The following is a 17,027-nucleotide window of genomic DNA, read 5'->3' on the forward strand; positions in this document are numbered from 1 at the left end:
CAGGGAATGATACTGTACCATACCGAAAGCCAATTATGGTGGCTACCCCGTTAATGTCATCCCTATCTCCTTTTACCCTTCCACCCCCACCCCCCTCCTCAGTAGATGCTACTAATCACATAACTAGCAGTGGTGTGAATAGGATTACAAAAGTGGAAGGGACAGAAGCAAATGAAGGATTTTATAAAGGAAGGTATCTTGGCCCCCTTTGGCTGTTGAAATGGACTCCCATGTAGGAGGATTTGGTGGGTCTTCCCTAATATAAAAGATTTAATAAATTAGAAGTCAGATGGTGCATTCTGAGATATATTTAGACTATAAATTAGGTCTATAATTAGGTCAAATCGCAAGGCGATGCTAACAATTACTCTTGAATTTTTGTGTGTCATTGAAAAGGGATGTACACCCTACTGTAGCAGTGGCCTAATTCTTGCTCGGCTGAATGTAACGATTCCCCCGCCTAAACCATCATTCTAATATTCTCCCAACTGATGACTGAAAATGAGGGGGGAGGCCATGGTCCCCCCCGCCCACACCCCACCCCCTCCTACCTTGGGCACACCTGATAACTAGTGCATTGCCCATACCTAATGAGAAATATTTCTAAATGAACAACAGAAACTAATGAAGAGAATACGACCAACATTAAAGAAACGATTGGCTTAAATATAGAACAGTTAGATTTAAACCAATGACTTTACAGGATTAAGCTCATCTGCTGGCAAAAGCAAAGAATTTGTAATGCTAAGGTCACTCCAGTTTAAATATTTCTTTGCCGAAGTAGCAACTATGTACAGTAGCTGGTAATTTACCTTTACCGGGTAACAGCATTGTAGTGAAGGCAACATTCTTACCAAATAGGTTCTAGGCTGACCCACTTGCTACGAATGTGTCAGAAACATAGTTCACGGTCGTTTTGAAAACTAACAGACTGCCAATGTTGAGGATATTAAAATACATGATGAAAATGTCACAAACAAAAAAACATATTGTTTTGCTCAAGGGCGTATTTCGCATCATGGGCGACCGAGATTTGATTTTGCAAATTACAGAGTAAGGGGGACAACATGTGACGATAGTATCAAACAGATTTCTCAGGTTTAGCGAGGCATATATATATTAAACTACCTGAACCTGGTGACCATAATTAATATTACAGAGATAGGCCACAAACAGTACCTTACTACTAACAAATATGATTGACGTTATAGAAAATGATTGGTTCTTGAAATTCTGAGAAGGATAACAAAAGCAATATATTATTTCTGACTCAAAATATTAAAGGATTGGTTCAGGTGTTTGACATGTCTATTTTGTATGAAAGAGCAAAAAAAGACAAAAAGAACAGTGAAGAAACTACCATGATAGCATGCTCTGTTAAGGAGATATGACACTTTGAAGATAACAAAATTTCTTTGAAAACAACTGGTGTAGAAAGACTTACTGTGAGGGTGTAACGTCACATCCTCACTTCCTTAACATTTGTGAATGTATTTCTTTAAAAATTATTTACATTTTTTAACACATTTGAAAATAATATAATCAAAAATTCTTCAGATGTTTAATCTCAAATACTTCCTTTGACAAATATGAGATCTCCTGACATATCTTTTGGTTGAAAGTCACTAAATCTCACAAAATATTTAGAGAAAAAAACAAAGACTTTTCAGGAATGTGAGGATGTGACATCACAGCTAGTCAGATTTCAGCAGTTTCTACACAATCTGATAAAACTTTACACTTGAATATCTCTTTAACCGAAAAAGATATTTGAACAGTTTTTTCACCATTGTGTTTCTTTTATTGTCCCTCTTTCATATAACATAAACATGTATGACAACTGAACCAATCCTTTAAAGCTAAGGTATGACAGAGAAAAAGAGATGAAGAAAGCATGTCCGACCACATTTTGAGATAAGCACAATCTAACATTAATTATTTAATTCTCCAGAGTGAAAGGTGGACCTAATCAACCTTTCTTTTGCCGTTTAGAAGCACAATTCAAGTGGTACGCCACACACTAATGGGGGCGGCCTTCAGAGACATATTGTGTTTTTCCAAATTTCTGCACGAAACATGAAGCTGCGAGTGACCAAACGCAGAAAGCAGGTCAGTTCAGGCTACGAATCGTGACAAACCTTTGAAGTCCACTCCTACCCCCTATTATGAATAAGCAACACCCCCATTGGTCTATAACAAAGAGCACCCACCTACCCAAAATGAGTGTGAACGTCGAATGGACATGTTCCAGCCTCGATTGAATATAAAAGAGATTGTGCTGATGGATCAGTTAAGAGCGCTAATGAATGAAGACAACAGGAGATTCTGACAAACCTTCGACTAGATAAAACAGATGACTGTCCTCCTAAACAAATCAACTCGCACGATTCCCACAGCTGCATAGCTCCGAAAACTGTTAGCTTCCAAGGCCAGGCTTAACTAACCTCTCCACTAAATGTGTTACAGCCACTCGTCCTCCCATTTTTGAGAGCCTTGATTTTTTAAGTGAGTCCAGACTTTAAAAAATAGTTTAAAAAAAAAATTGTCCAAAATATTTGAGGGCCACTAGCTGCCAGTAGTGTTTCCAAGCCACATGTCCTTTCCTTGCTACAATTATTGCCTCCGTAGCATTTTACTGTAGCAGAGGGGGGGGGTGGGACAAAAGATTGCCTCTGGGCGACCATTAATTTAATCTATTCTGGTGGCCTTTAAGATCCACGGTCCGCATTAACGTCTAAAGTGAAAGATAAACATGTCGATAATGGGAAAGTTTGCTGGGATGTAATATCTTTGGTCAACAGTTTGCTTGCCTCTCACCCCTGTAGGTTATCAGACCCTCCTGTAGAGGGGTGTTGGGGACACCCACCACCAAGTGAAATGGGACACCAATGGGTACATCACCACACCCCCTCAGGGATCTAAATATTGACATATGCAGCCAAAATTGAAAAACAGACTAAAGGCATATTAGTATTGGATCAAATTAGTTTGGGATGTGATTACTAGACTAGACTAGACTAGACTAGACTGACTACAGTTGATATAAATTTCCTGGTCAATTTTTCTAGATACATATATAGACAAAGGATTTAATCATGCTAAGATGTAACATCTTTAAGCAATTTTTTTTAATTGATTATGATACAAATTTGTTGTGCTTTTTTATACTAAAATCCCATAACAACATTATTCATTAGCTTGGCAAATAGAAGTGGAACTTTACACAAATTTATAATTTTTCTGGTCTAGTGCTCTAGATATATCTAGACAAAAGATGATCGTGCTAAGCTGCAACAACTTTAAGCATTTTTCTTTTAATTGACTGTGATACAAATTTGTTGGGCTTTTATATACTAAAATCCCATAACAACATAATTCATTAATTGGGCAAAAGGAATTTGTGGAAGATGTAACAAATTCATATATAATTGTTTGATTGACCATTGACCCATTTCGGTGGGAATAGGCCAGTAATGCTGCCAAAAATACCTCAAAAAACCCTGTACAGTTGAAAGGGATACCCTGGTAGTGGCTGGAAAATGTTGCTTTACAAAAACTGCTGGGAACCAACAAAAAATGACTTTTGATACGTTTTCATAGCTTTTTCATAACTTTTAAGAACAAGAAAAATGAGGCAAGCACCAACGATAAATTATCATTTGACAGTTTTAAGATTCTGTGCTCGAAATGACTGCATGATGAGGAAGAACTGGTCACTCTATCTTTTGTTCTTTCATAGGGGGCCGGATTTCGATCTTATCGCACACGTTCTGCTTTTCTTATAGACACCAAGACTTCTCCTTCTGCTCTGAAACTTAAGCTTTCTTTGTTTCTCCAAATTCTAATCTAAGTCGCTCTTTGTTCGTATCAATTAAACGGTAATCTTTTCTGACTCTGTTTTTCTGTCCACGAAAGTATCAAAATAAAATCTGGAAATCTTAGCTTTGTTCCTTGAACAAACGGGCTTGACGCAGCAAATACGAAATAACCATATTCAACTGTTAGCTTAAGCAAAGAAGTCATCAGTTTTACCCTCCCCCGCCTACCCCCCCCCCCTATATGCTAGCAAGCAAGCTTGCAGCGAGGCCATACTCATATCCATAGTTTAGCATATATACTTTGGATGGACGTTTAGTTACTCTCAAGAATTAGTACTCAGACATTTACTTGAGTAATTTTTGGAAATCTGCTATATAAATGGTTACTAGTGCAAGATTAAGTACTCATACTCATGTTTAGAGCCAATTCTCTTACTTGAACTTCTTTTGGAAGGCTCCCCCTACACCTTCACTATCCCACCCCCTTCCCCTTCCCCTCCCCCCCAGTTAGGTAAGCATCACTCACTTTCATCCACAATCATTCTTCACTTTTCTAATCGCCAGGTTCCTCAACACTTCAGATATATATTTTTGAGCGTACCAGACCAATTACCCTCATTCTCTATGACAGTCTGATGGTGTAACATTTCTACAGAAGAGGCTAAGGGTCACCCTAGATATTTCCACTCTCATTTTCCTCAAGTATGAAAATCAGGGCTACTGAACTCCCCTTACCCTGCCAAACATGGGATCCGAATACACCTGTTGGGAATTTAAATTTGGCAAGGGAGGTTTACTTTCAGAAAGTTTATAAGTGACACCCTATTATCGAACCTGTCATAAGCTAAATCTGGAGAATGAATTGAATTACCGCGAGAACAACAAGAATCAAACATAATGTCACCGAAACACTTGCAATTTTTTAACTCGCTAGCTCGGACCTCAAGACAAAAGACAGCATGCGACTGATTGGTCGTAGAAATTAAACGTCCAAATGGCTTCAACAAATATCTAAAGCAACAGCTACTGATTAGCCCTGCCTTGAGTGCAATAACCATGGTAACTTAAAGCAGCTGGGTGTGTTTGCAATATGACGACTACTACCATGTACATTACACATCACAAGCTTAAAGTTAGTCAGTTAGATTAGTTTGTTTGTATGGTTGTTGTTTGTTTATTTGTTTGTATTATAGTGTTACAATCACACATGTATGCTTTATTCATCAACAGAATCCCCTTTACTTTATACTAAGCATCAAAACTAACCCTTGGATAAACACAACACTAGTTTTATTATGACCTATGATAATGATAATAATAATAATAATAATCAGCAGTTATATCGACGCTTAAGCGACCACAAATGTGGGAGAAACCCGCAAGGGCTTATGGATTACAACTTACACGTCGGGTGGCTTCCAATTCAACATTTTAACTCAAATTTGGAATCTTTTCAATTTAGAAAGTCATTTCAGATGGGAAAACCGTAGATTGCTCTTGGATGAAAAACCCACCTTACTATGACCCGGCCGGGAATCGAACCCCGAACCTCCCGATTGCTAAGCCTCATTGCTTCAAATGCCACCGCCTTTATCCACTCGGCCACAGCACCGGCCACCACTCGGCCACAGTCATAATCTTTCATGACTAATGATAATCATCTATGACTTTTAATAATCTAACACAACTTAAGTACTATTAATTAGAACACTATACACTATATTTTTAAATCTACCATTATATATATATATATATATATATTATAATATAATATAATATAAATAATCTATTGTGACCCATTATAAGTTATTACAGAAATTAATTATCTACTACAGTATGACTCTATTATAATTTTTCATAGGACTTAACAATAATTTCCCAGCTCTGCAATATAGTTTGCATAACAAATCGAAAACTACTTCAAACATTACACACATGTGAAACATGATTCACGGTAAACACTTCATGAAGAGAAACATTATAACTTAATTCATTGTATGAGTAAGTGCATCCTGTTTCCCCCACAATCTGCTGTCTTACAATGTGGAAGAGAGTTTGAATGTTACGAAGCAAAACTTTTTCTATTTCGGTACCTATCTTTACAATTCGTTGGCAAAAATATGACAATTTCGTTTCAAAATTTACAACCACAGCTAAAACCTATGTTCTCACAAGGTCAGTGTAATATAACCAGCTTTCAACTCTCCATTCAGAACCCACACTTTATACAACACCCACAATTGTCAGAACAAGAGCATTATGTTACAAATCGGAGTATAGAATAATGCTCAGGTGAGACTTACATTGTCTTCACTTTAATATTGTTAATCTGTGTAGTGACTGGTTTGAGGTTTTCTGACATGCATGTCCATGCGCCAAACACTCACACGCCCCCGCCCCCATAAGGCACTACGATAGTTTTACAGTAACCGTTTCTCACGCTGATAAAGATCGAAATCTTAACGAAACTCGCAATAAAAGGGACTCAAAATTAGATGCACATTGACTACTAAGTGATTTTAGAAACAAAAGTCTAAAGTATTGAGTTTGACCTTTGACCTTCCATATCCAATTCAGCATGAGGTAGACCTCAAAGTCCAAGAGGCTAACCTAGTTAATTTAGCTAACTGGGTCAAACATATTGGTTTACAAGTAAGGAATGGCAATATTTTATTTGTCTCTGCTTGTTCGAGCAGGAAGTTATCGGATATATACAAAACTGAGGGTTCATTTTGCTCTCAGGCCATTTAGTTCAGCGCACAGGTACTCACTAGATGTACCAAAACCATTGTTGGTGCACGCATACTCTAGCTGTTCCGCAAAGGGAAAAATAACTGCAGTAACACTCCTTGGATCTAAATGGATTATTCTGCAAATTTAGATGTTTTTTGAGGCCGAAAACCTACAGATCTCATCCTATCAGGTTTGGAACTAATAATTTATAAAGTGAGCAATTTGACTTATTTAAATAAGTGAGTATCTTTTGCAAACGTGGTGCCAAGAAACAAAGTGGTGCAGTTTATTCATTGAATAATTTTAAGATCTAATGGGAGAAAATACCTCCGAGATGGACAGACGTTTACTGCAGTTGACGAAGATGTTAGTTCTCTGGGAGATTGATAAAGGTAGAAATTAAGAAGGTTAATTGGTCCACCGATGATATTTGTCAATATTTGCATCAACCAATTCACCTAAATCAATTCTTGAAACTAAATGATAACGTGTCTAGTAAAGTAAATATCAGATATTAACAGAAAACATCATCTTATTAATATTCATAAAGAACAATAAACGAACCAATCATATGATGTTAATGGAGAGAGATGATACTAGTGCATTATGAGGAAATATTACCTCATTGACAAGTTCAATGTTTGGTGTTTTTACACTTGATTGCGAGTTTCTATCAGCGTCACAAAATCATGCTATATTCTGGGTAAACTCCCGAATCTAAGTATCTAACTACTGGAAATTCTCGAAACTACGAACATTGTCGAGAACCATCTGGTTGTTCCCGATTATAGAGTTTCAACTGTTCAATCCAACCAGAAACTTTTCTGCCCCAGAAACCAGGGGTATAGCTAGACTTCTGTTTTAAGGGGCTTCCAATGCTCTTCTAGGGGGAGGGGGGGGAGCAGGCATGACCTATTTTCTATACAAAACAGTTGGGTGAGGCATGATATATATTTGGGGGGCCAAGCCCCCTCCCTTCTACCACCAAGGGCTATGTTACTGCCCACAGCTCATACAATGTTTCATCGTTTCATTCTAAAATCTGTGACTTTTTTTGCTTAATTTTTATCATTTTATCATCCCTTTGTAATAGAAAACATGCCCCAAAATTGTAACAATAATTTTACAGCCAAAAACAAAAGAGCCAAATCCCCTTCTTTCCTGGTACAATACAAATGAGTTAACATTGAGTGTGCTAAGAGCAGCAGACTGTGACAAATTCACAGCAACTTCAGGTGAAAAAAGAAACAAGGTTTGATATATTTTTTTTAGTTGACATTCCGGTAAATGGGCCAACGTCTGACTACACATTGGTCTATTACAGAGGTTACTTTAGTGTATTGGCGTATGTTGCACCCAGATCCAGATACTCCCTAGGAACAAAATATCTTGTCTAAACGTGTATGGGGTCGTTATTGTTTTCTCTTTCAAGTTCTGATATCAGAAGTAATCTTATTCTCTCGTCCTAGATGCTGGATGGTTTCACTCAATTATTACGGAAAGCGTGATTTAAGTTCTGATTTTTGTGATGTTAAATGTAACTGTCATCTAAGAATTGTCAGGAAGAGACGCAGGTTAAAGTACATAGTTCCATTCGTGACATGTGGCTCCAACCACCTACATTTATTTTAAGCACCCCCCTCCCCCTACCCTCCCCCCCCCCGTTGCTTGTAAAATCTTACCTTGTAAATCTCTTAAATCCTTGTTTGCACTAGCTAAAGTAAAGTTTTACTTTGCTGTAAATGCCACCTCTATGTACAGAGGTGCTAAATAACTTAAATAAGCTTATAAAATTTTGATCCCCAGGTTTTGGATCTGACTGAGGAGAATCAACTAACCGAACCAGATTTTTTGTTGAATTTGTCCGTAGAATTTGTATTTGTCACAGTCTCAATATTTTGGCTGCCAGAAACTTCTGAATAGTGGAAAAAGCCCTTGTCCAATTGATGCAAACTGGAAAGTTTCAAACATTCTTTGCTTTCCCTCTTAATGAAACTAAATTTGACTAGTCAAGCTAAAGATTTAAATTATGTATGGAGGTTTTGCATCAAAATAGCATAGACCGGTGCTGTGGCCGAGTGGATAAAGGCATTTGAAGCAATGAGGCTTAGCAATCGGGAGGTTCCGGGTTCGGCCTGGTCATAGTAAGGTGGGTTTTACTTCCAAGAGCAATCTACAGTTTTCCCCATCTTAAATGACTTGATAGATAAGATTCCAGACTTGAGTTAAATTGGAAGCCACCCAACATGTTAGTCAAAATCCATAAGCCCTTGCGAGTTTCTCCCACATTTGTGGTCGCTTAAGCGTGGTATGATTATTATTATTATTATTATTATTATTATTATAGTTATTAGTTTCATAACTTGATGACATTAATAACAGCCCACACTATATATAAGCAAAGTAGGCTGAGCCAACCTAATTTTTTTTTCTCCTTTTTTTTTTTTCTTACGAAAGAGTTCCAGTTTTAGGTCAAATTTCTATATTTGCTTTGAACATATTTTGACGCTGTTATCTACAAAAGATAAATCTGAATATGAAATAAATTAATGGAGGAAGGAACTCTTGCTTTCAAAATAATATCACCACAAATGTGCTCCCTAACAATGGTTTATATTTAAAGTAATTCCAATCCCTCTTTCAAACTGGTATGTGGAATCAATGCCACAACGATGTACTATCTATACATACAGATATATATTTAATCGTGCTACAGAATTTGCAGAATTCTCTCGTTAGCACCCAGTCTCCAGTGATCGCATTCTCGGTGCGGTGCATCATGGATATATGATTTTTAATATCGGTTATGATCACCAGCAGCGTCTCTGAAAGGCTCGCATTTGTTTACGACAGCCGGAGCCGCGGGAAGCCTTCTGTCTTATAGTTTGCCATTGTGACCCATCTGACAAGTTAATGTTCGTTCCGCAGATGAAATTTTGCCTATCAAAAGAAAACTCAGGGACCGCCCGGGCGGAGGGTGGCTATACCTATCGCGGCGAAAAATGCGCCTTGACCCAAAGGTCAATTTTCTATTCTGTAAGGCACAAAGGGGGAAAAGTATTGCTGTCTGCAAATACAAAGGAATAGATAGAAAAAGCCAAACGTGGTTGACGTGCCGCTATTATTCACATCCCCATGCGCCTCAGGAAAAAATAGAAGAGATGGAAGGATCTGCACGTAGGAGACAAGGGGGGTGTCTTGAACCCTCCAATTAAAGACACAATACCTGAAGGTCAGTGAAGGTCACTGGTGCCCTAGGTAACCAATGTAGAACACTCCCCATGTAGCATTCTGTGCCACACAGCAAGGCGCACATCCGTGTTAATAGGAGACTGATGTATGTGGTTCAGTAATTACACAGCACAGATAACGGCCTGGACAGGAAAGCGGAATGGCCAAATTAAGGACATGAGTATAGTCAAAAAATTTGGTAAATGAAGAAAGAGCCTTAACCTCCACAAGGCTTATGAATTTGACATATAAGATTAATGTGTACCAGAATGCCAAAGAAATGTATATATAACCAAATATGTAAATGAGGTGAAAGATATGTACATGCTATATGCCAGTGTAAACACTTATATCTGCCACATATCAGTTTACCTTATGGATACTTTAGGATGTGGACATATCCTTAAAGATGTGGACATATCCTTTAGGATGTGGACATACCCTTTAAGATAAGAGTTATCCTTTATGATGTGGACATATCCCTTAAGATGTGGACATATCCTTTAAGATCATGGTATATCCTTTATGATGTGTACATATCCTTAAAGATGAGGATATATACTTTAGGATGTCGACATATCCCTTAAGATGTGGGCATATCCTTTAAGATGAGGATACATCCTTTAGGGTGTTGACATATCCTTTATGATGTGGGCATATTGTTTAATATGGGGTATGTCCTTTAGGATGTGGACATATCATGTAGGATATGGACATATCCTTCAGATGTTGGGTATATCTTTCACAACATCATTACATCTAGTATTTTGGTGTTCCATAGCACACTGTGTTTTGTCTCTAAACAAATATTTACCTTCAAAAGAAACTTCTTTTCTTGCATCTGGGCCACTATATTGCATGTAAACACTACTCTAGAAACAGAATATCATTGAACACATCCAATCAAGATGTCACCAGTTGAGGTAAAATAATGCCAAACCTAGTAATATACAGAGAGCCATGAGGTGTCCCATTCCCAAAATGAAGAGTGGATATGAACTTGAATATTGTTAATACCGTTGTACTCATTTATGTATTTTAACCTCACTCTTCACACTTTTGAGCTTTGAACTTCAAAATCCTGAGAAGTCTTATAAAAGAAGAACATTTTTAACAGTTTAAATCGGGTAAATTTCAAAGATTTATCATCAAACATGCATATCACTATCAAGAAGTTTTGAAGAGACTACAAATCCAAGGCCCCTACTTTAACTCAAACCATGGAAGTGCTTGCTGCTACCTTGAGATAAATTTTTGAAGTTTCAAAGATTTTTTTCAAGGGAGAATCAGGCGTCATTGATAATTGAGCCCAACCTTTAACCAAAACTCTACCCGACCACCGAGTAAATATGCTGCAATATCACTCAATATGGCTGCGAGCTACGGAGTCAGTTCAAAATGAAGTCAAAATCAACAATACTTGCCTCAGTTTGGTTACCCCTCAAAATTGTTAGTCCACAAAGGAAGAAAGAATAACAAACCCTCTGGCATATTGAGTATCAAATAGCAGAGGTTTTGGACTGGTTGCTATTTTGGGGTATTGAAGTAAGTGTGTTAGGCCTAATGGCAATAGACAGGTTACCATGTTAAACAGGCTGCGATCTACAGGACAGAGTAGGCCACCACCCTGACAGTGTTTTCCTTACCTAGGAGGGGCTTCCAACCTAGTTAGGAGATATCACAGCAAATTATCCTTTTGTTTCAGGGACAGAGGGATGGTTAACAAGGTCCTTTCCCTCTCTGGTTGACAGGTTCAGAAAATGGGTAGAAATCTCTCTTTTCATCAGAATTATCACTTCTTGTTGGTGTCCAACAGAAGCTGACAGGGATCAGCTGTATTAGGAGAGAAAAAACGAGCAAAACAGTGAGATTTCGATGATTTCTATAAACAACTGAGAATAACAAATGCTGAATTGCACATACCGTTAGCCTCTGCAATCACCAACGTAATCAGAGTGTAGGGAATATGGATAAAATACCTTGTTACCGACAAAAACTGACACCAATGAGTCTCATATCGAGCACACAGATCTTCATCAAACCAGTAGATCTCAATATGACTGTCATAGGAACAATGAAGACCAGTGGCGTAGGAAGGTACTTTTGAGTGGGGTGGCTGAAGACTGATGGCCAGCCTGGGGGAGGGGTCTAAGGGGTCTTGGAATTTTTTTGCATTTCCAGGTGGCCTCAGATGCAATTTGGTGCAATATAGCACACTTCAACCCACCCACTCCATTTTGTATATAATTTTGCATTTTCACCTGGCCTTAGATGCAATTTGGTGCTCCAAATGAGATTTTTTTTCTCATTTGGAAATGAAAAAGGGGTTTTCTGACTTGCGAAAAGGGGGGGGGTCGGAATGATACTTCCGCCCCTCCACATTTTTCACCGGGGGGGCTGGCACCCCCCCAGCCCCCCCGGTTCCTACGCCCTTGATGAAGACAACATTCTACGTTGGGGGGGAGGGGAAGGGGAATGATGACCTTTAAGTACCAAACAAGTGGACTTTTCAGAATATTTAAATGCTTGCGTTAAATGTATTTGTCAGTTTCTAAAATAGTGTGGGAATTCTCGGTAGTTAGGCTGCATGTACAAGTCTTGTTAAAATTATTATGTTCTTTAAACTTGTTTTTAGGCATGTAAGAAGAAGAAAAAGTTCAAAGAAGAAGCAGTTTATGAATGAAATATCAGATATGTTTTATAGTTATGATATAGGATTTGTAATTTTGAGGTCAGTGCTTCAGATATCATGTCAGCCAAAAACTTTTGTTCAAAGTTTCTAATAACTTCTTCATATCATAACAGCGTTACAGGACACCTATAGAATTATGTATCTCCAATCTGAACGTTTAATTAAGGGCATTCCGGGGGAGGGATTCGGTAGGTCATGTTGACATTTCAGTTAACTGAGTCTGCACCGTCAACAAGCACCGACACTTTAAGAATTTCTAAGGGAGTACAGGCAATGCACTGTGGGATGCCATAGCCATGTTCACATACTTGGAAAGCCCAATTAGGTAAACAGCAATAAAAGTCGCATCAAAAGGAACTTGTTTGATTTCCTTACAGGTAAGACCACCATCTATTGTTCCACACAAAGAACTTTGTGTAACTTTGGGGTCAATAGGCAGCACTTTTTCCTTTAACTGGGCAAACAGATTTAGAACCCACCTTTATCAGGAACAAACACTCATCTAATACCACTTCTTTATACAGTAGACAATAAAAGATTAGGAAGTACCACCCCCTTATTTCTCAAACAGTAGAATATCTCAAGGAATCAAATAGGATTAAAGGGATTGTTTGGGTCCACCACACTGAACATGGCATGTATGTACCACTTATAGTGATAGTTTGGTTCAATGTACTGGATATATTATATATACAAATACAGTTTAGTGTGCAATGTTTACTAAATATTGTTTGAGTCGAACAATACTGCCTGTGAAAACAAATAAAAGTTCAGTATGAATGTTGTACTTGGGTGAAATCCAAAACTGGTCAACCACAAACTTGAATTTTTAGATGTTCATTCAATAGGAAACATTCACCCTTGGTTTGTAGCACAACTGAATTGGAATTTCAAACAACAGTTTCATGTGTCGTTTAAGCAAGGAATTACCAGGTGACCACCCCAGACTTAACTGAAACTAAGTTATATTATACACATAATGTAGTCACATAAACATTTAGCTCTGTATTGACCAAAGTTGTCCAGATATTATAGCCCTCAGCGACCTATTGCAGATATTTTACTGAAATGTTGTCATATTGTGATTCTTCCCAATTTTTGACACCACTTTTAAACTTTTCATTGCAATAAATCACAAAGCTTAGAACTATTGTTAAGGATTATTTTTGCCAGGCATTCTTATGTCAAACCAGCAATAACTATCTCAGTTTTAAAGCTGACTTCACCTAAAAATCAAATTTTCACTTCAAGAATTTTTTTGTGTGCACATTTTCAAGACACTTGGTAATACAGCATCTGAAACCAGTGACATAGTATTTTCTGGTCAGTATCTGAAACCAGTGACATAGTATTTTCTGGTCATAGAAATATTACCAAGATCAATGATTGCTAAATGAATTTGGAAATGATAGAACCCCTAAACTTTAAAGTTGGTCCCACAGATTTTTTGGGGGAAATGGCCTGATTCTTATGTGTGCACAATTAAGACGATGTAGCTAGCTCTCCATGAAGGTGACATGTACTGTACAGTTGTAACATAGTACAAGTGAAGACAGTCAACAGGATTTTCATTTTTTTCAAAGTACTGTACGATATAATAATCTATTTCTGTACAGCCTATATAAAGGTAGCCATTCGCATTGGGTTGTACTTAGCATGTTTGAAATTCTAATACGGTCAGGTGGGATTTTTTATGGGGAAGGTGAAAGGTTACTCCAAATGTTGACCAGACAGCAGCACACCCACCACTACCCCACCCCTCCCCTCCCCACCCCTCCTCTCCCCTCCCCTCCCCTCCCCTCTCCTCCCATGTTGTGTGGTTTCTTTTGTAGCTAAACTGCCAAGAATGAAGATTTTTAGTGGATTTTTCTCCATCTCTAATTTCATGGGAAAATATTCCATCCCTCGCATTCTGTCCCTTGCGTTTCTTGTCTGTACAAAAGTTCATCATATCTCAAGTTATCAATGACAATTTTGAAACACCATTTAATCAATCTGAGAAGGGGAATTGAATTTGTTATATATATTTGAAATGGTATGAAACTCTATCAACTTTTGATCAAAATAAGACAAATGTATGACATGCATGTAAACTCACTTTTTTTGCATTCCGTCCCTCCTGCCAATAAGTTTTCGTTGTCATAGCAGAATGCTACTTCTTAACTATGTTTGGATTCTATCATTTTGTTGTGAATGCATCATTTAATTGAATAAACTACTTTAAGGTAACTTAGTTTTCAACATGTAAGCAAACACAATTGAAAATGTGCTTTAAATTCCATCCCTCGCACAAACAGAGGTTTTGGCTTTTATACACTCAAGGGAATGTTTGGATCCACATACTGGATGTATGTTTTCACAAATTTAGTTCAGTATGCACACATACTTAGGGAAACATCTTGGTCTATGTAATGTATGTATTTAGACAAAATATACATCTTAGTATGCACACATACTTCTATGGAATGTTCGGTTCTATGTATTGTATGTATTTAGACACAATATATATATCTTAATATGCACACATTCTTCTATGGAATGTTTGGTACTATGTTATGTGTATATACAGACAAAATATATATCTTAGTATGCACACATACTTCTATGGAATGTTTGGTACTATGTATTGTATGTATATAGACAAAATATACATCTTAGTATGCACTCATACTTCTAGGGGAACCTTTGGGTCTATGTAATATATGTATATAGACAAAATATATATCTTAGTATGCACACATACTTCTATGGAATGTTTGGTACTATGTATTGTATGTATATAGACAAAATATACATCTTAGTATGCACTCATACTTCTAGGGGAACCTTTGGGTCTATGTAATATATGTATATAGACAAAATATATATCTTAGTATGCACACATACTTCTATGGAATGTTTGGTACTATGTATTGTATGTATATAGACAAAATATACATCTTAGTATGCACTCATACTTCTAGGGGAACCTTTGGGTCTATGTAATATATGTATATAGACAAAATATAAGGTCTCTCTCATTATAACTTTAACATATTTACCTACATAGGTTTTTGCAGTAGATAAAAAGTTTGCTAACAGTTTATTCTCTCTTTGAAAAAAAAAAGAAGCAAAAAATGGTCGAAAGCTTGTGACAAAGTTAAAAATACAATTCAAACTTGTTAAACACGTTTAATACTTTCTTCTAGCCTTCTCCCCTCTGCTTGACCTGATCTTACTAAATATCTTTTACCACCAAATACCAAAACTTGCAGAGTTGAATTCCTGTTAGAGTCAAGATGGTCGATTTTGTGGGTACAGTATTATAGGCCTATAACGTTAACCAAACTGTGTTGTGTGCATCGAGTACTTGGCGTAGACACATCATTTTCAACTTTGTTTACAACTTTTAAAGTTCAGTTGCCCATTGAGGGGAGGCATTGTTTGATCACAAAACAGTTGGAAAATCCAAAAGATAAAAAAATGGCTTATCGGTTACATTCCGCAAACACTCCAACCTATTCAGATGAACAAAGATATGGGATGGGTCTCTTAATGCAAACAGAGCTAAGACAAATGCCAAATTACAGAAGGTGTTATGAAAGAAAAGGAAACAATGTACGGTAGAGATAAAACATTCATGTTCTGAAAGGTTACGAGTTAGTTGTTCCGGTGGAATGATAGCTTGACATTGCTGACAACAAAGTCATTTGTTGCAAAATACCACACGAGGAGTTTTCGCTGGGAACGGGACATTCCAAGGCATGTACGGGGGTGATCTTTATATCGATGAAGAGTTGAAGACTATCAGAATTTTTATAACGTTCCTATTCTGACATGAGAAACGCAATTACGAATCAAATTATTTAGAAAAAAGAAATAAATAAAACATGTCAATAATAAGATAATTCTCTAAAAGAATTCCTGTGGCGCAAGATGATTCATTCGAAACATGAGTTTTACCTAGAAATCTGTTTTGATTGCACACTCTGTTCTTGATAGATCTATGCCACAATTAGAATGCTCAAATAACTGATAACATTTCTCTTGAAGGTTTTTTACTCTTAAATAATTCCTTGCAGTTAGTAAAATAAACGGCTTACGATGCCCAGCTTTATTTCAAACCCTCCACAGAACAACGATGGAAACTTTTTATACCACTGCGTGTTAATACCTCCATATATGCTAAACGAAAAAAGAAGAAAAAACTGTTCAGAATACTGTATGTATTTTTAGATCCTCCCGCAAAGCAGGAACTTGCAAAGAAGCCTCATTGGCTTATCAAAGCCGCTAGCTGACCGAAATCAGTCTCTTAGATTCATATTTAACGTCCATGATTATGAATTGTCAATTGTCAATGACTCTGTTACTGGACGACATACATTAATCTTGGAGTGACTCGAACTCGGGACCTTATGATTGAAAGGCACAGGCGTTAACCACTGAGCTAACACTCCACACTAACACTCCACTATTAATTCCATTTTTCTATATTTTCTTTGTTTCATCTATTTTAAAGTTCTCTTTGGTCACAATGAGCATTTTTAATTGGGTTTAATTGGCTCCCTTCATTT

The 17,027-nt window shown here is 37.3% G+C and overlaps 1 protein-coding gene across 4 annotated transcripts in view; it reads right to left on the reverse strand.

The window, feature by feature from the left end:
- The window catches only part of LOC139975226 (uncharacterized), an 89,083-nt gene that overhangs the window by 55,465 nt on the left and 16,591 nt on the right, over positions 1-17,027 (reverse strand). For 2 of the 4 annotated variants that reach the window (XM_071982964.1, XM_071982963.1), the window contains exon 2: positions 11,429-11,615. The exons of the other annotated variants lie outside the window; for them this stretch is intronic. The gene's annotated coding sequence lies outside the window, so the exon portion shown is untranslated. The remainder of the gene's footprint in view (positions 1-11,428; positions 11,616-17,027) is intronic. 4 annotated transcript variants of the gene reach the window in all.

Source organism: Apostichopus japonicus, chromosome 10 (assembly GCF_037975245.1).
Source record: "Apostichopus japonicus isolate 1M-3 chromosome 10, ASM3797524v1, whole genome shotgun sequence".
In the NCBI taxonomy this organism is placed as follows: Eukaryota; Metazoa; Echinodermata; class Holothuroidea; order Aspidochirotida; family Stichopodidae; genus Apostichopus; species Apostichopus japonicus.